The 17,974-nt window shown below is 41.2% G+C and overlaps 1 protein-coding gene across 3 annotated transcripts in view; it reads right to left on the bottom strand.

Annotated features, from left to right (window-relative positions):
* TNFAIP8 (TNF alpha induced protein 8) overlaps positions 1 to 17,974 on the bottom strand; it is a 206,272-nt gene that overhangs the window by 57,522 nt on the left and 130,776 nt on the right. The window contains exon 1 of one of the 3 annotated variants that reach the window (XM_077290831.1): positions 5,225 to 5,324. The exons of the other annotated variants lie outside the window; for them this stretch is intronic. The gene's annotated coding sequence lies outside the window, so the exon portion shown is untranslated. Of the gene's footprint in view, positions 1 to 5,224; positions 5,325 to 17,974 lie in introns of those variants that run through there. 3 annotated transcript variants of the gene reach the window in all.

Here is a 17,974-nt window from a genome sequence, read left to right as displayed (position 1 = left end):
AAAATGCAAGCTGTAAGGGGGTGACAGATCGCCATGTGCCTCTCCCTTCTTAAACAGTGTTAGTATTAAATAGGTGCTGTTTCATAGAGTTTTATAAACATTAATGTATTCGCTTAATGTTATTATAATATGTATGTGTTTTACATCTACTTTGTATAAGATTAGGGAAAGACATAGAAGATAGGATAGGACAATATTGGGTCATTTGGATGTTTTGGGTTGTCATTATGGTTTAAAAAGAGAAAACACAGTAGTCTGACAATACATGGCTTCACCCGACCACTAACCATGAGTGGAGAAAAAGTGTTGGTGTTATCATTCATATTCTCTGAAAAAAGGCCAAGAAAGCAAAAATTCTGCCAGGGTATGTAAACTTTGGAGAACAACTGTATCTCTGAGTCATTTAGCTGCTATGGGCATAAAAGGAGATAAACTCATGGTGTGGCCACCATCTTCCCCTGACCTCGAACCTATAGAGAACCTTTGGAGTATGCTCAAGCAAAAGAACAATGATAATGGGAGGCAGTTCACATCAAAACAGCAGCTCTGGCAGGCTATTCTGACATCTTGCAAAGAAATTCAAGCAGAAACTATTTAAAAACTCACAAAGTTAAATGGAAGCAAGAATTGTGAAGGCAATATATAAAAGAAGAGGTCCTATCTTGGCTAGTTAAGATGATTTTTATTGAAAAGGCTTTCAATGAATGTGACCTCTTAATGCTGCAAATTCAACAAGTAGCCATTTTAAGTTCTTTACAGCCTATAAAATGTTTGGAAACTCTGTTGTGAACAATAATTTGGTACACTGCATTTTTAGGGATTTTTTTTTTAACAAAAGAAATACTGTTATCATTGGGAGGGATGTCCAATAAAATGTGATTTATACTCTAATGGTTGATTATTTGAACATTATACCGACTCATTTGCATCAACCACTTAAAAAAAGCAGAGAAAAATAGCATTTGCATATTAATTTGGCACGTGGAGTACAGGTCTCACACTGGTAATGCCCCTTAAATTCTTGAGGCAAATTCTCAGGCAGATCTGTCAGCCCATAGATCTTAACTGCTTGGTTAAGACATAGGATCACAGATATCAATGTAACATTTATTCATCTTTCTATGACCTGCACGCCAATTTAGAAGGCTTTGAATCTACTGACATATTCCCTTTAATGGGGCACTCCAGGGAGATGAAAAATGTTTGTACTGTCACTGCCCTCAAACTATGAAGATGAGATGCCCAGTGCAGTTCTTTTATCTTTATAACACTTGTAATTACTATTATTATTGTTGTAATTCAGTGTGACAGCAGCTGCTCCTCACTGCTTCCCCTCCCGTCTGGGATCTTATATCACACCAGAGTTCAGCTCCCCCCTGTCAGCAACAGCCAGTCTGAGAAGAGGGGTGTGACCATGCCCCCAGTTACCTACAAAGAAACCACTATCATCAGGAGACTAAAGGTACCGTCACACTCAGCAACGCTGCAGCGATATAGACGAGCCGATCGCTGCAGCGTCGCTGTTTAGGTCGCTGTAGAGATGTCAAACACAGCAGCTCCACAACGATGCAGGAGCGATCCTGTGACGTAGCGGTGACGCACTTATCGTTCTCACAGGTCGTTAGCTCCATGTTTAACATTGCTGATATCGTTGCTTTTGCTATCAAACATGACGATACACGCCGATCTGACGACCAAAGAAAGTTCTGAACTTCTAGCTCCGACCAGCGATATCACAGCGGGATCCTGATCGCTGCTGCATGTCAAACACAACGAGATCGCTATCCAGGATGCTGCAACGTCACGGATCGTTGTCTTTCTCGTTGTAAAGTTGTTTAGTGTGAAGGTACCGTACCTTTACTGCATGGAGCTGCACACAGCTGTAATGTCCCAGGCAGAGGGGTGAGCAATGAGGAGTACCCCTTTTAGGAAACTTTCCAGGAAATATTTCTAAAACTCTGTAACAGACACAATGGGCTCTGATGGGCACGGTCTTTGATAGATCTGGCACGGCATCAGGGTTGCTGTTTATAATGAAAAATTTGATGCAGTAACTTATTTTGGATGTCAGAGCTTATGTTTTTAAGTCTCAAAATTTTTTACTCCATAATCCCTCCTAATTATCCATGTAATGGCGTTTAAGTATTAAAATACTTACCAATCACTATCTTCCCTAGTTTTCAGCACTGCTCAGGTCCTTTTCTTAGATATGTGATACATAATAGCATGATCACACAGGGGATGGTGTGTGGACACGGATGTCACTTTGTGAATGGAAGTCTATGGAGCCTTGCTCTCTCAGACTTAGGCCGGGGTCACACTAGCGTATGGCTTCCGATGCGAGAGCATCGGATGCGATATGCTAATGACCCTCGGCTCCTGCTCTGCTGCGAGCGGGAGCTTAGTGTCATGCTTCTGTGCTCCAAGCCTCTCACAGAGAGCGGATCGGAGCACAGCTGTGGAGGAGGCGGAGAATTGAAATTCTCCATCTCCTCCATTACCGGGGTCAGGCTTATATGGGTGCGAGTGAGCAGAGACTCGGCCGAGTGTCAGTGACAATCGCAGCATGCTGCGATTTCACTCTCACACTGAAAACGGTCGAGGAAAAAACAGTAATCTGAGCTGCCCCATAGATGAATACTGGTCCGAGTGCTATGCAATTTTTTATCGCTTCGCACTCGTCCGTATTACGTTGTAATATGACCCCGGCCTTATAATGAGAAGGCAGTTATTGCTCCATACAGAACCTGTGTGATCCCGCAAAGCTGCAGAATGGTCATGTGGGACCAGAGTAATACGGGAAACTAGACAAAATGGAGATCAGAAACTATTTTTACACCCTTACACACCACTTCAAAAAGAATTAGGTGGGATTATGATGCAAGATATAAGATAATATATAAGTATAAAGTATGCCTTACAAATGTCACAGACTCACAAATAAATGGTAATTCATTATATAGTCTGATACACTGGTAAATAGGATGCTACAGAAAAACACAAACAAATGTGGTTGCAAGATGGAATGTTAAAGGGTCATGTGACAGCAATATGTAACCCAGCATCCGGAGAAGAGGAGAGAGCCATTATTAATTTAGGCTGCCAAGTACAGACATGCAGTTTCAGGAACTTCGGTCTTGTTAAAATAATAGAAATAAATAGAGAGTGAGCCGCTGTGTAGTGCATAAAGAAAACACTTTACATAGAAAAACACGTAAAAGCAGCAGAAACTTTCTCACCATGTAACATGTCAGTATTTTGCATTAGTACTGCCCAGCGAGGACCATGAGTGAGCGAGCCCAAAACGTGGAGGTGCCATCTTTCCAGTACAAATCTTCCTCTATTTACCACTCTAGGTTTTGGGTCCAAAATACGGTGACAAAACACTGTCATGTTAACGTGGCCAAAAAGTGTCATTGGTTTCTGGTTTTACAACACTTTTGGGATATTAAATATATAAAGAAAACAAACCTATGATAGATTTGGGGAAGAGTAGATCCACAGAATTACTGCAGCATGTTGGCGAGCTTAACAAATCAAATCAAAGGATCGATCAGACACCCATTAATCATTTAACCCTTTAGTCACCACAGTTAATGAGGTGTATGACAGAGGGGGCTTATTCTGTCAGTACCGTGACGAGAATGTGGGAGGACATTACATAATGGATATCACTGTAAAGCTACATTCACACATGCGTGTTAGTGTAAGGTCTCATTCACCTGTCAGTTTTCTATGTACATCAGTGCAGAGCTGGCCGTCAGTCAGTGCATTCTTACAGCTGCCACTCTCGGTGCTATGAGCCGTGACTAGAATTGCTCCAGGTGCTCCTGCATGACTGAAAGCCAGAGGCTCCTGGGAAGAATATACAGTTATATGAAAAAGTTTGGGCACCCCTATTAATCTTAAGCTTAATGTTTTATAAAAATTGTTTTTTTTGCAACAGCTATTTCAGTTTCATATATCTAATAACTATTGGACACAGTAATGTTTCTGCCTTGAAATGAGGTTTATTGTGCTAACAGAAAATGTGCAATCTGCATTCAAACAAAATTTGACAGGGGCATAAGTATGGGCACCCTTATCATTTTCTTGTTTTAAATACTCCTACCTACTTTTTACTGACTTACTAAAGCACTTTTTTTGGTTTTGCATCCTCATTGAGCTTTGAACGTCATAGCCAGGTGTATGCAATCATGAGAAAAACTACTTAAAGTTGCCACTTGCAAGTTGTTCTCCTGTTTGAATCTCCTCTGATGAGTGGCATCATGGGCTCCTCAAAACAACTGTCAAATGATCTGAAAACAAAGATTATTCAACATAGTTGTTCAGGGGAAGGATACAAAAAGCTGTCTCAGAGGTTTAACCTGTCAATTTCCACTGTGAGGAACATAGTAAGGAAATGGAAGAACACAGGTACAGTTCTTGTTAAGGCCAGAAGTGGCAGGCCAAGAAAAACATCAGAAAGGCAGAGAAGAAGAATGGTGAGATCAGTCAAGGACAATCCTCAGACCACCTCCAGAGATCTGCAGCATCAACTTGCTTCAGATGGTGTCACTGTGCATCGGTCAACTATACAACGCACTTTGCACAAGGAGAAGCTGTATGGGAGAGTGATGCGAAAGAAGCAGTTTCTGCAAGCACGCCACAAACAGAGCCGGCTGAGGTATGCAAAAGCACATTTGGAGAAGCCAATTTCTTTTTGGAAGAAGGTCCTGTGGATTGATGAAACCAAGATTGAGTTGTTTGGTCATACAAAAAGGCGTTATGCATGGCGGCAAAAAAACACAGTGCGTTTTATAGTTCACCGATGCACAGTGACACCATCTGTCAGTGAATCCGAACAAAATCTGCATAAAATCCGCAGATAATCCGCGGTGAATCTGCAGATAAAACGCAGGGGTTTTACCTGCTGATTCTTCAGAATCCACGCGGAAAAATCCACAATGGAATCCGCAAAGTGTGCACATATAGCCTCACAGAACAAAGTGGTCCCGTGGCTAGCGATCAGTGACATCATCACTCCTGGTGCCAGCGCACACTGCAGAGCGGCCTGTGCAGGATGCTGACAACTGACAGTAGGTATCATTCATTTTTTTTATATCACTTTTTTTTTTTCATTTCTTTTTTACGTTAATTACATTGTAGTTTTGGTTGCGTTGCTGACTGCGCAGACTGCAGTGTGTGACTGGTGTGTTAGTGCAGACAGTTGAAAAAAACTCACCAGTAAGCAGTGAAGTGTCTTCTATATGATATGGGAACACTTGTCTTCTGGGTGGCAGCACAGCTCCTGCATTTTTGTGTCCCTGACAGGGGCTGCTGACTGCTGTGCAGCGTCAGGACAACGTCAGTGGTCAGGTGACCGTGTCACATAGGAAGGTCCTGCCGCTGAACAGCAGCTGCAGTGCCAGTCCAGGACACAGTATAAATTATAACCTGCAGCCTGCTGCACAGTGAGGATGGACGGCCACAGCGGAAGAACAGGAGAACATGCAGAGCGCAGGTCAGGTCAGTATAACACGCCTGACTGCTTCTGCCTCAGGGATTGCAGCCGCTGAGCCGACATAGATAACACAGACAAGGCAGTGTAGCGTCGCCGCCCGCCAGGAAACACTCACAATTGATTGCAGAACAGATAAGAGACAGATGCACGTATGTCTGCCTCTTCTGCAAAGCAAAGCACTGCCTTGTGCTATTTTAATTGTAAGCAAGCTCCATTGTGGTCATGGAACCAGCAGGGGGCCCTTGGAGGAGCGGGGGCCCCAGGCAGCTGCCTGGTCTGCCTGTGCTTAACGCCGGCCCTGGTTATATACTACGTGGCTGTGCTATGTACTCCGTGGGCTGTGCTATATACTACGTGGCTGTGCAATATACTACGTGGGCTGTTATATACTACGTGGACGGCCGCGAACAATCAGCAACAGGCGCAGTCCGGCCACGAATTGGCGCGGGATTTGAACCACGCTTCGCTAATTGGTCGCGGTTGGCCGAATCCTGTGTATTCAATGTATTATTCTAAAATCTTCATAAATAAACTACATACATATTCTAGTATACCCGATGCGTTAGAATCGGCCACCATCTAGTCTATATATATATATATATATATATATATATATATATATATATATATATATATATATATATATATATATATAATTGTCTAAGGGGTACTTCCGTCTTTCTGTCCTCAACTTCCGTAATGGAAATCCCGCATCGCTGATTAGTCTCACCAGCTGCCTGTCATGGCTGCCGCGACCAATCAGCGATGTGCACAGTCTGATTAGTCCCTCCCTAATCCCCTGCAGTCAGTGCCCGGCGCCCGCATACTCCCCTCCGGTCATCGCTCACACAGGGTTAATGCCAGCGGTAAATGACCGCGTTATGCCACGGGTAACGCACTCTGTTACCGCTGCTATTAACCCTGTGTGTCCCCAACTTTTTACTATTGATGCTGCCTATGCATTATGAATTTATGTATATACAGTAGCAGCACATAGTATATAGCACAGGCCACGTAGTATTTGTCTGCTATATACTACATGGCTTCTATATACTACGTGGCCTGTGATATATACTATGTGGCTGCTATATACATACATACATATTGTAGAATACCCGATGCGTTAGAATCGGGCCACAATCTAGTATAGAATATAAGCCCCCAACATACGGTAGCATCCTATATATAGTATGAGCCCACACATAGCACCCTACATACAGTGTGAGCCCTCACATAGCCTTCAATATACAGCGTGAGCCCTCCATAGAGTACTATATAAAGTCTCCTCATCACTCCCTATATACAGTATGACCCCACATAGCCTCATATATACATGCAAACACCCCATACACGAAGAAAAAACACATTTAAAATAATTTAAAAAAAAAGTTTATACTCCTCTCAGGTGCTGGCGCCATTCTAGCGGTATTAACACTCAAAGACTATCCCAGAGGGTAAGGACACAAAACTCAAAACATCATATTCACATAAAAAAAACATGGTGCATAAAGACCACATATAGAGTATAATCCTTAAATTCAAATCTTTATTGATAAAGTACAGAATAAAAAAATTATTAAGATTAGAACTGCTGGACACCACTCATCCAGGGACAGGATGCAACCAGCACATCCTTTAGCCTTTGTAAAGAATTATTGCAGCATTTCTTCCAGCAATATAGGTCAGTACAAATTATAATGACACAATAAAATTACAGCTACATAGGTAATTCAAATCTATCAGTGCTGACCTATGCATTAGCAGCAGTCTTAGACCCAATAAACGTAAAGTGCCTAGTGCATAGTAACTGGTGCAGAATTTACCGCTAGAGCACACAATGCAAACATAGCGGAGAAATGTGACATACTTACCAAATGTGAGAAGGCAATGTGCCGAAAACAAGCCGTCCCCGCTGCCCTGTTTAAAATTTATTGCTGCTATTTAATTATTTTGGACAACCAAAATCAGATTTGCATTAGGTGACTGAGTGTACAGCACGCTTTATCTAATAAACAGCCAACCAAAACAGACTGTTGAACAAATAATAATTTTACATGATAGCAGTGCGCCCGTAACTTCTGCTGTTACGGTGCACTCTGTTAACGCGGTAAGATTGTAATCATATAAAATATTACACAACTTATGCAGCTTTACTTCATTTCCCTGTAGTTATTTTGATAATATTAAAAATACAATCTGACATAGATGCACAGTTTGGTATTCTGTAGGAAAATAAAGGGGCTGTGTTAACCATTTAGATAGGTCAAGAGAAAAGTTAATAATAAAGGCTTAAGCCCATGTCTGCATTTTTATGACCAAAATGGGAATAACTGTTTCTAGGTTCCGACCTCTAGAGCCGGGGTTGCAAAAAGAGCCGAGCGCAGTTCTAAGCGGTTTGCGTAACTCCCATGCAAATTATGGGAGATCTGCAAATCCTGCAGCAGCAATCGGCGGCTGCTTCACTCTCACTACCTTCAGCTGTAACAGAGACCTGGAGGAAGTCAGAGAGCAGCTCTCACTTCTGAGGCTATGTGCACACGTTGCTGCGGACCCGCAGCTGCAGATCTGCAGCAGTTTTCCATGAGTTTACAGTACCATGTAAACCTATGGAAAACAGAAACCTCAGGGCCCATGCTGCGGAAAAAACGTGCGGAAACGCAGCAGTTTACATTCCGCAGCATGTCAATTCTTTGTGCGGATTCCGCAGCGGTTTACACCTGCCCCATAATAGGAATCCGCAGGTGTAAAACCGCAGGTGCAATCCACACAAAATCCAGATAAAATCCGCAGGTAAAACGCAGTGGCTTTTACCTGCGGATTTCTCAAATCCACGGTGGAAAAATCCGCAGACCTCAAAAATACGTGTGCACATAGCCTTAAGGATGTCAGTTTAGCCTGAAGGAAGTGAAAGTTAAGCAGCCGATTAGCACCTGGTGTTTGGCAGCAGGGCTCACGGGACTTAAAAACGTCAGGCAATGTAGTTTCTGTAAATTAGGTGTTACAGTGCCTTGCGAAAGTATTCGCCCCCCTGGAACTTTTCAAACCTTTCCCACATATCATGCTTCAAACAAAAGATACCAAATGTAAATTTTTGGTGAAGGATCAACAAGTGGAACACATTTGTCAAGTTGAATGAAATTTATTGGTTATTTTAAGTTTATGTGGAAATTCAAAAACTGAAAAGTGGGGCGTGCAATATTATTCAGCCCCTTTACTTTCAGTGCAGCAAAGTCACTCCAGAAGTTCATTGTGGATCTCTTAATGATCCAATGTTGTCCTAAATGCCTAATGATGCTAAATATAATCCACCTGTGTGTAATCAAGTGTCCGTATAAATGCACCTGCTCTGTGATCGTCTCAGGGTTCTGTTTGAAGCACAGAGAGCATCATGAAGACCAATGAACACAACAGGCAGGTCTGTGATACTGTTGTGGAGAAGTTTAAAGCCGGATTTGGATACAAAATGATTTCCAAAACTTTAAACATCCCAAGGGGCACTGTGCAAGCGATCATATTGAAATGGACGGAGTATAATACCACTGCAAATCTACCAAGACCCGGCCGTCCCTCTAAACGTTCATCTCAAATACGGAGAAGACTGATCAGAGATGCAGCCAAGAGGCCCATGATCACTCTGGATGAACTGCAGAGATCTACAGCTGAGGTGGGACGTCTGTCCCTAGGATAACAATCAGTCATACACTGCACAAATCTTCTTATGGAAGAGTGGTGCACAACAACCGATACAGAGCAATGGAAAAACAGGGAACCCAGGCAAGAAAGTAGGTGAAAAAATATATTTATATTTATTGGTTATAATAAAATGTGGCAAACAATATTCCATAGATAAATTCATACAAATAATGCGCCCGTATGCTGGACCAGGATATAAAAGGTATGCCAGAAATATGTGCATAAATAATTATTTAATAGCCCCTAAAAAAGTCATTATACAGCTTAAAACACATATACTTTGTATAAAAAGTGAAAGTGATGAAAAAAACGGGGAAGTAAATAACTACATGAAGCAGTGAATTAAAGGACAATTAAATATGAAAACAGTATTAACTGTATCAAAACAGTGCTATGTGAAAAACAACAAAAGCAATGTGAAGGACAAGCAGTCCCTAATATGACTCAGCGCTCTCTTTATAAGCCATAAAGTGAAAATAGTGCAGCATGAGAGCAAGTGATATAACAGAGTATAATGGGTCTAAATAGAGATTGATCAAAAACCAAAAGAAAAAAAGAAGCAGCATCGAGTCCGGATAAATATATAAACAAACTTTATTAACAATTATTCCAGGCTTAAAACGAACAAAGGGAAATGGTCCCCGTGCTGTACTCAGCACGCACCTGCAAGAACAGGGGATATGTGCCTGTAGTATACATATGTCCACATTATAACCGATAACAACAGATTAAAGTGACTGTGCATAGGGTTCAAAGGAGCCTGCATTGGACACATAGGTCCGTCAAAGATAGCTAACAAGTACACTTCATACTAAGTATATAATAATATACATACCAGATAATGTGGAAAAAAAGTCACAGCGTGGATTGGCACTTCCCCCCTGTATCCCCCTATATCCTGGGGGGATACAGGGGGGAAGTGCCAATCCACGCTGTGACTTTTTTTCCACATTATCTGGTATGTATATTATTATATACTTAGTATGAAGTGTACTTGTTAGCTATCTTTGACGGACCTATGTGTCCAATGCAGGCTCCTTTGAACCCTATGCACAGTCACTTTAATCTGTTGTTATCGGTTATAATGTGGACATATGTATACTACAGGCACATATCCCCTGTTCTTGCAGGTGCGTGCTGAGTACAGCACGGGGACCATTTCCCTTTGTTCGTTTTAAGCCTGGAATAATTGTTAATAAAGTTTGTTTATATATTTATCCGGACTCGATGCTGCTTCTTTTTTTCTTTTGGTTTTTGATCAATTTAAGGCAGTGGTCCTGTATGTTCCTGCTTTTGGTCCCAGTCTCTTTTTGTACTGAATATACCCTATCTGGGTTTTAAATACTATGTTGGTGACCTTCTATTGTTCCACCCTAGTGCTTTACTAAATAGAGATTGGAATACCTTTAAGGGGTTAATAGGTCCAGTATGCATGCACCCCGACGCGCGTTTCGGAACAAGTCCTTCTTCAGCGGTGAGTGGCAAGAAGAAAGCCATTTCTCAAAGATATCCACAAAAAGTGTAATTTAAAGTTTGCAACAAGCCACCTGGGAGACACACCAAACATGTGGAAGAAGGTGCTCTGGTCAGATGAAACCAAAATCACTTTTTGGCAACAATGCCAAACGATGTTTGGCGTCAAGGCAACAAAGCTGATCACCCTGAACACACCATCCCCACTGTCAAACATAGTGGTGGCAGCATCATGGTTTGGGCCTGCTTTTCTTCAGCAGGGACAGGGAAGATGGTTAAAATTGATGGGAAGATGGATGGAGCCAAATACAGGACCATTCTTGAAGAAAACCTGTTGGGGTCTGCAAAATACCTGTGACCGAGATGGAGATTTGTCTTCCAACAAGACAATGATCCCAAACATAAAGCAAAATCTACAATGGAATGGTTCACAAATAAATGTTTCCAGGTGTTAGAATGGCCAAGTCAAAGTCCAGACCTCAATCCAATCGAGAATCTGTGGAAAGAGCTGAAAACTGCTGTTCACAAACGATCTCTATCAAACCTCACTGAGCTCGAGCTGTTTGCCAAGGAAGAATGGGCAAGAATTTCAGTCTCTCGATGTACAAAACTAATAGACATATACCCCAAGCGACTTGCAGCTGTAATCACAGCAAAAGGTGGTGCAACAAAGTATTAAGTTAAAGGGACCGCATAATATTGCATGCCCCACTTTTCAGTTTTTGAATTTCCACAAAAATGTAAAACAACAATAAATTTCGTTCAACTTCACAATTGTGTTCCACTTGTTGATTCGTCACCAAAAATTTACCTTTGGTTTCTTTATGTTTGAAGCATGATATGTGGGGAAAGGTTGAAAAGTTCCAGGGGGCTGAATACTTTCGCAAGGCACTGTACATCAGCAGTGTAGCTTACTTTGCTCTACTAAATATTAATGTCACTTTTCTGGTGAGGTGCCCATACTTATGCGCTTGTCAAATTTTGTTTTGAATGCAGATTGCACATTTTCTGTTAGTACAATAAACCTCATTTCGAGGCAGAAACATTACTGTGTCCAACAGTTATTAGATATATGAAACTGAAATAGCTGTTGCAAAAAAAACAATTTTTATAAAACATTAAGCTTAAGATTAATAGGGGTGCCCAAACTTTTTCATATAACTGTACACCCAAAACATCAGGGAACAATTACAACAGAAATATATTAACCTTTTAGTGACGGAGCCAATTTTGACCTTAACCCCTCTACCCCCGAAGGTGGTTTGCACATTAATGACCAGGCCAATTTTTACAATTATTACCGTCACTTTATGAGGTAATAACTCTGGAATGAGGTAATAACTCTGGATCCCAGTGATTCTGAAGCTGTTTTTTCGTGACTTATTTTACTTCATAATAGTAGTAAAATTTATTTGATATGACTTGTGTTTATTTACGAAGAAAATGGAAATTTGGCAAAAATTTTGCAATTTTCAAACTTTGTCTTTTCATGCCTTTAAATCACAGAGATATGTCACACAAAATAGTTAATATACAACAATTCCCACATGTCTACTTTACATCAGCACAATTTTAAAGCTACATTTTTTTTGTTAGGAAGTTATAAGGGTTAAAAGTTGACCAGCGATTTTTCATTTTTCCAACAGAATTTCCAAAACCATTTTTTTTTTTGTTTTAGGGACCACCTCACATTTGAAGTCACTTTGAGGTGTTTATATGATAGAAAATACCCCAAAATGACACCATTCTAAAAACTGCACACCTCAAGGTGCTCAAAACCACATTCAATACATTTACTAACCCTTCAGGTGCTTCGCAGGAATTTTTGGAATGTGGAAAAAAAAAATTAACATTTAACTTTTTTCACAAAATTTTTTGCCTTAGATCAGGTTTTTTTCATTTTGACATGGGTAACGGGAAAAAAGGACCCCAAAATTTGTTGTGTCATTTCTCTTGAGCATGCAGATACCCCATATGAGTGAGAAAACCACTGTTTGGGTGCACAGCACAGCTTGGAAGGGAAGCTTGGCTTTTTGAATGCAAAATTTGTTGGAACAATTGGTAGATGCCATGTCGCGTTTGCAGAGTGCCTAAACAGTGAAAATCCACCACAAGTGAAATCATTTTGGAAACTAGACCCCTCAGGGAACTGATCTAGAAGTGTAGTGAGCACATTAAACCCTCAGGTGCTTCACAGAAATTTATAAGGCTTCTTTCACACTTCCGTCTTCCAAATCTGCACAGGATCCGTCAAGACGTTTAATTGACGGATCATGTGCAGATTCTGGAAAACGTGTGCACTGGACCCGTCTTGCTGACGGACCCGTCGAGGCTATGTGCACCTGTTGAATATGCGTCTTCGCAGTGGAAAAACGCATACACAACAGCAGCTAGCGTTCCTAGTAATACATTGCAGAATCTTGTGAGAATTTTATACCATTGAGCGGTGAAGAAAGAATAAATTACATTTTTACCATTAAAACGTTGTTTTAGCCCCAAGTTTTTAATTTTTCTAAAGGGCTAATAGGATTTTTATTTATTTTTTTTTACAACAAACCAAGGTCCATTTTTTCCTGAGTGTGCCAATAACCTACATGTAAATCGGGAAAAACTTTTCAGGCACAGTGCTAAGCTCAGAAGGCAAGGAGCCCTCTGGTTTGCAGGTGGCATGACCAACTAGGAGAGCCCATGAGGTGCCGGAACAGCAGAACCCCCATAAGTGACCACATTTTACAAACTATACCTCTCAATTAATTCATTTAGGAGTACAATGATCATATTGACACCACGGGTGTGTCACAGAATTTTATACCATTGGGTAGTGAAGAAAAAATAGCTACATTTTTACCAGCAAAATTTTGTTTTAGCTGCAGATTTTACATTTTCACACAAGAAGTGGGTAAAAATGGCACCATAATGTGTCCCACCATTTTTACTGAATGTGGCATTACCCCATATGTGGCTGTACAGTACTACTTAGCCATACGGAGAGACTCTGGAAGAACAGAGTGCTGATTTTTGTAGAACAGTTAGCGGACTCCATATGCAGAGCCTCTAATTGCTAGAAGAGCAGAATCCCCCTTAAGTGACCCTATTTAGGACATTATACCCTTTGGGGAATTTATCTACAGGTGTAGTGACAATTTTGACTCCATGGGTGTTTTCCAGAAACAAGCAGCAATGAATGTTGCAGAGTGAAAATTGAAAACTGCCATTGTAGTGACCAGTACGTTATACCCAGCCTGTGCTTCTGGGGACATTCACTCATAAGTTAAGCAATTTATCATAGATTCAGAAATGCCAAAAGTGGATGATATATGCGGTTTAGGTACTGTGGCTCAGAAAGGAGGGGGCATTTGGATATGGAAGCAGAGAATTTGCTGAATTTCTTTTGGCGGGTGAGGACCAGTTACACTTTTCCAAAGCCTTTGTACTACCAGTAATGTGGAAGCCCCCTATATTTCTGTGAACATATGACAGACTTAAGTGGGGAGTTGTTTTTTTGTGGATTGAGTTGAAGCTTTTATTGGGAACATTTTACATAAAGTTTGGAATCACATTTATCCAGCTCTCTACGCTAACCACTTACTTTGGGGCTTCCATCTAAATCTCTGAGTGACATGATTCGGATGAAACCCCCGAGGGATCCATTCACTATATTGAGGCAGCAGAGTTACTCTGGACTCGGTCTGACCTCTGCTCAGCGGTGTCCTTTTCAGAAGTGCATAAAACTGTGGCCGAGGGCACTTTTATGCAATCCTAAAAAGATGGACACCGCCAGATCACAAGTCAGACGGTGTCCACAGTGCATCCATCTGTCTCATTATAGGGAATCTTCCGCCAGAGGTTCCGTCTAAATCACGTATTTCAGAGATTTACACGGAAGCCCCGGTGTAAGCGTTAAGCACAGGATAAATGTGCATCAAGACTTACTGCGATCTGGGAGGCAGAATGAAAAAAATCAACAGCAGGTGAAGAATTGGTTTCATTTATTTTTAACACCGTTCATTGTGCGGTATAAGCGATTAGGCGACTTTATTCTTCGGGTCAGTGCGATTACAGCGATACTGGATTTATATTGGGTTTTATGTTTGGCTGCTGTCACACACTAAAATATTCCACTTTTTGTTTAGCGATATGATGATAAAAGCTTCATTTTTTGCCTTGTTTTTTATGGTATTCACTAAAGGGGTTAACTAGAGGGACAGTTTTATAGGTCGGGTCGCTTGGTACGCGACGGTTCACTGCATCATGGGTAATCTTTACACTATCCCTTTCAATGTGGTTGATTTAAATGGTTCTTTATGATTTACATTTATACACTTGTCTACCATTTTTCTGCATCCCTGGTAATATGGGTTTATTTATACTATTGTTATTACTACCCACAACCTGATTTTACTCCGCTCTACCACCTATTCTTACCTGATTATGTCCTATTTTGATTCCGCTCACATGAATCATGTTTACTCTTGATTCACGTCTTTTTTAATGTACCGTATATTATTTCTTGAATAAAAAATTATTTTATATTTTTTCTTTGAGTGGTGTCTTTTGGATACTCTTGCATCTTAGGTTATATATGCTCATAAAGCACCCGCTTACTTTTTTTTTTTTATTGTAATGGGGATACTGATTCTCATGCCCTTAAGTCCCTTTATATTCAAGATATGTTTTTGGATATTATTATGGACATAGTGGGCACCGTTTTAAAACGTTGATGAGGAAATAAGGCCTCTTAGCGTCCTCCGGTTTAATGTGTATCTGCGGTCGTTAAGGGGTTAATACTGTCCAGGTGTCTTGCGTTGTTTTTATATGTATTGGTTGTATAAGTCAATATTAATAAAATATTTATATGGTAATTGTTGCCTGTCTAGTTGAATCCTTCCCTCATAATTTGAAGTAAATCGTAGTATATCAAATAATTTACTGGCGATGACGACCGAATTTTCAGTATAACCTTAAAGGGATTGCCCACTACATGAAAAACCATTTCTCCATCACCATATTACCTCATGTAAAATAACAGCCTGCACACACCTCCTGTGCCATTCCAGCGATGTCCGTGCTGGGTCTCCGGAGGCTCACCTAACTTTTTTATGTCATGTGAACCCTGCAGCCAAACAATGGTGGCTAATTGGCTGTTTCATGCTCCCTTTCTTTGGACATAACTAACATCCATAAGAAGTGAAAGCGGTTCTCTGTAGGAGAGTGAAGCAGCTAATTATTGGCAGGTTGGTTGGTTGCAGGGCTCACAGGACCAAAACAGAACGGCTGTAAGCACCAGAGGCAAGCATAGGCTTTTACGTGGGGGTATATAGTGATTTAGAAGGAGTTTTCTGAGTAGTGAAAAGCCCCTTTAAATACCTCAAGAGTTACTTTGCTGAAAATGACGCATTCAGTCATGGCCGAAAGTGTTGTTGCCCTTGAAATTGTTCCAGAAAATGAACTATTTATCAAAGAAAATTATTGCAATTACACGTCTTGTTATACAAGTTCCACTACACACATAAGAAATAAACAACACTAAAAAACAGAGAGAGAGAAAAAAAGGTACCGTAAATTGGACTTAAATTCACACAAAATTCCAAAAATGGGCCGGACGAGAGTGTTGGGACCCTCAACATCCTTTGGAATAAATAACTGCAATCAATCGCTTCCTATAACCATCAAGCTTCTTACAACTCTCAACTGGAATTTCAGACCACTCCTGTTTTGCAAACTGCTGCAGGTCTGTCATATTTGAAGGCGCCTTCTCCCAACAGCAATTTTAAGATCTCTCCAAAGATGTTCAGTGGGAATTAGACCCAGACTAGTGATGAGTGAACGCGCTCAGATGACATTTTAGCCGAGCACTCTGGTGTTTTCCCAGCATCTGGGAGTGCTCGTATGTTATGCTCGGGTCTCTGCCGCTGCATGATGTACTCATATATTATGTTACACTCACTGCGGCTGCAAGATGTGCGGTTGTTAGGGAATGCTCACGTGTTGAGGCTGTCTGACAAACAGGCAATCACCGAATGTGTTGAGGCTGTCTAACAGCCACTAATCATGCATTCGCGGCGATTCGAACATTATATACGAGCACTCCCAAATGCTCAGATAACGTCTTATCCGAGCATGTTCAGGTGTTATCAGAGCATGTTCGCTCATCACTAATCATGACTCATTGCTGGCCACTTCAGAACTCTCTAGCCCTTTGTTTCCATCCATTTCTAGGTGCTTCTTGAAGTATGTTTGGGGTCATTGTTCTGCTGAAAAACCCATGAAAAAATCCCAGCTTTCGGACACTGGGCACAACACTGCGACCCAAAATCCTTTGGTAATCTTCAGATTTCATGATGCCTTGCACACAGTAAAGGCACCCAGTACCAGTGGCCTCAAAACAACCTCCCCAAAATATCGTTCAGCCTTCATATTTGACTGTAGGTACTTTTCTTTGTAGGCCTCATTCCATTTTCTGGAGTTTTGTGTGAAATAATGTAACATTTTCCTTTTTTTTTTCCTGTTTGTGTTGTGTCAAAACATAAAAAGCTAAAATAAACAGATGTGTAACAAAACATGCATAATTGCAATCATTTTCTTGGAGAAATACTTCATTTTCTGAAAAAATGTCAAGGGTGCCAACACTTTCGACCAGGACTGTACTTGTTTACTGCAGTACTGCAGAAGATAATTAAAACTTAAAAACCAAGCGCAACAAACACGGTGACAGAGGTTGCAACTGGGCCCACCAATGTCAGAGCAAACTTCAACTGGATGTTCACCCTTGGTCGCACATTCAGTTAAAGTGTATTGCAACGCAGTGACCCACTGGGTCATGTGCTACCATCACTTGCACGCTAAACTCAGCTGCAGACTTCAGAAGAGGACGTAGAATGGTGGAGGAACCCATGGAAGGCGTGTATAATGGTCTTTTTTTTCAATGCACTAAAGAACAGCAGCAGAATGGGGGACAAATACTAGGATGGGGCCCAAGATAACGGACATATATAACTGGATGGGGAACATATATACTAAAATATATAGCAGGATGGGACCCAAGGTGAAGGACCTATATACCAGGATGAGGGATGTTACTACATAATGGGAGAGGGGGTGCAACTCGTATGTCCTTAAAGGATTTAAAACACTACAAAGGCTCATACATCTGGTCAGCATGCAGGGAAGTGTGTGAGTGTGTGCGTGTGCGCGTGTGCGAGTGCGAGTGTGTGCGTGCTGGGGTGGGGGGGGGGGGGGGCGGATCCAAATTCTGCACCCGGGCCCATCTGACTCTAGTTATGCTACTTCTTAAAAAGGGTTCCT

This window comes from Ranitomeya variabilis, chromosome 1, assembly GCF_051348905.1.
Source record: "Ranitomeya variabilis isolate aRanVar5 chromosome 1, aRanVar5.hap1, whole genome shotgun sequence".
Taxonomy (NCBI): Eukaryota; Metazoa; Chordata; class Amphibia; order Anura; family Dendrobatidae; genus Ranitomeya; species Ranitomeya variabilis.
Note: the sequence above shows the minus strand (reverse complement) of the source record. Positions and strands in the feature narration are given on the sequence as shown.